The following is a 2,741-nucleotide window of genomic DNA, read 5'->3' on the forward strand; positions in this document are numbered from 1 at the left end:
GCAAAGTGAAATTTCTGGCCTTCTTATTCCAGAAACCTCATTCATGAATTTTTTTCCTAGGCCAACGAAGGAGAATAAATGAAATCCACTCGGGACTCTTCTCCAGATGATGCTTCAGATGTTGGTAACCGTGTCACGGTCTCCAGCTGAAGGCGAGTGTTCAAAATGGGCGCCTTCCTATATAGCGTCCTGTGACGTCAGACTTGGGACGCCCCGTCATATCAGTCGTAGTGTCCGATGGGTTCTGTAGGAACGGACTGTCCTGGATACAAAATGGCCGATGACGTTGGAAAAGCATAGTGGGGTCCAGCAACGTGCAAATGGTCCAATATTCAGCAAACAAGTGGTCCAACATATTTCTATTGACATGAAATTCACAGCAGATATTGGTAACAACTCAAGTAATCCACCCATAAAAGGATTTCAAAACAAATGGATCAACAAGGGATAAGTATTGAACATATAAAGGAATATACAACAGGGCTTAGAAGGCCAAGAAACCAGCTGAAATCTGAGATAGAGGCAGAGAGTGACATGGGAACCAGGTGAGTCTATTCAGTGGAATGTTGAACAACAAAAATGTACAACACAGAGAAATGAATTGAATCCAGCATGCCCTTACAGGCAATAATAAATCCAGAAACATCAGAAAACAAACAAAGTACAAACACCAGTGGATAATGTGTGAGCCAAAACAAAGGGGCCTAACCTACTTTATTTTAAACAAGCAACAACAAAAGCAAGTTTCAACCACCATGACATTAGCTCATTCATCGACATATTGATTTTATGTTTTACATTTTATGAAGTAACCATCAACACCATCTTTATAAAAGATATATTATATTTTCTTGGAGAGATCAATTCAAAAAATGCAACAGCAAATCAATGACTCGAAAAACTTATTAACCTGTAAATATGTACAAAATCCCTCACTTAGGTGCATTTTATAGTGTATTCTTATTCTGAGCTCAGCTGTCAAAGATTACTGTTATTAGTTAAATTGAATAACAATTAACTTTTACTGGTTCAGATTAATGGTGTAAGTTTTATACATATTATACAGTTCATTGCAGCTGCCTCAGGCTGTGTGTTATGTGACGCAAATGGGGAGGGTTTTAAAATGGAACAGGTTTGAACAGGTGAAATCATTTTTTGACTGATTCCTTTGTGAGACAACACGAATGTTTGTTTACACCCATTTTCAAGAGCTTTAAAAGTTTACAATGTGCTTTGTCAAAAGAGCCCATGGATTACTGACTGGTTGTATTTCTTCTTGCAGGTTGAAGATTGACTTCACATATTTAGAGCAAAAACAAATACAAAGCCGTGCCAAAAATATCTTCCAGTCCTTGCCTACAGCCATGAACCTGTAAGTAGAGACTGACTAAATCTGACTGTCCATAGAAACAGCTGAGATGAGCTTCCTTCAAAGTGTAAGTTGGTTGGTTATCAGGGCCAAAAGGTAGAGACTTGGACTATTCAAGAGAAGCTCAAATAGCCAGACTATTTAGGAATAGCTCAGAGCGTAGTCACTGCTGTTCTTTGTTACAATTGATAATGAGCATGAGAACACCACAGAGTGGCCCTGGAACACTTTATTTCTTCTTTTGTGGTAATTATTCAGTTCTTTTTGTATCCCTAATGTCCTTTCTTTTATAATATTCTTCTCTGGCAGAGGGGACATGATTTCTTTATCCTTTTTCCTCTGCATGCATCAAGATGATTCATACATTTGCCAAGTAAATTTTTGTTTCCATTATCAATATAACAGGCCTACTTTTTGTCCCCAGTAACATGAGTATTTGTTATATTTGGCTGTAAAGCTGTACTTATTAACAAATGTTACTAACTGGGAAGGGACATGGAGTTTTGTATCTTCATATTTTTATTTTGCTTAGGACTTGGAGTATGCAGCACATAATGTGGCACATTAGTTTACAGGTTTTCTTTAAGCTATAGTTAGGATAGAGAAAGAAAGGTGGACCGAACCAAGGCTTTTTGTCAACATTTTCCAAGAGATTTAATCTACAATGCTCGCCCTACACTGAATTTAATTACTCAGATGAATGTAAACATCTGTGGTTTGATCGAAATTCAGCTAAGGTGTAAATCCAACTGCCTAAAGCATTCAACCAGCCTCAAATACCTCAGGAGTTTTGGTAACAGTAAAAATGCAACCACACACCAGCTCTGGTCAAGAGGGGGTGTCCATCTGTGTTTTCACCCTCAAGTGTGCTGGTGCATTGCAATCAAGTACAACTCATACACCAGATAGACTGTTCATTAAAACAACTCCAAAATAATGAAAGCACTTATTTTATAATCAAATGTTGGGACAGTTATATTCTAATATTCAAGAACAAATGTGGCCATTTTCAAGAGGTTTTATAGTTGTGAAATGTTTTCATTAATTAACAATATTAAACCAAATGTTCTCTCAGTTCAGGCCACTTTTTAATTGCTAGAAAATATTGTTAAAGTCAAATTGTTGTCTGAGAAGTTAAGGATTCTTGGTTTACTGTTGAACAAATGAAACAAATGTCAATATTTGTTTGTTTCTTTTGATTGAAATATACCAAAAGTATACCATAAACTGACTTCAAAACCGAGGTGCATTCCGCCCTGTGATTTGTGTGTACCATCACACAGCGAGTCTTTTCTTCACATGTTTTTTCAGGCTTTTGCATCTAGATTTTCAGTATTTCCTCTGGTCATTTTTTCCAGCACAAAGCAAACAA

The sequence above is a fragment of the Girardinichthys multiradiatus genome, chromosome 14, assembly GCF_021462225.1.
Source record: "Girardinichthys multiradiatus isolate DD_20200921_A chromosome 14, DD_fGirMul_XY1, whole genome shotgun sequence".
Classification (NCBI taxonomy): domain Eukaryota; kingdom Metazoa; phylum Chordata; class Actinopteri; order Cyprinodontiformes; family Goodeidae; genus Girardinichthys; species Girardinichthys multiradiatus.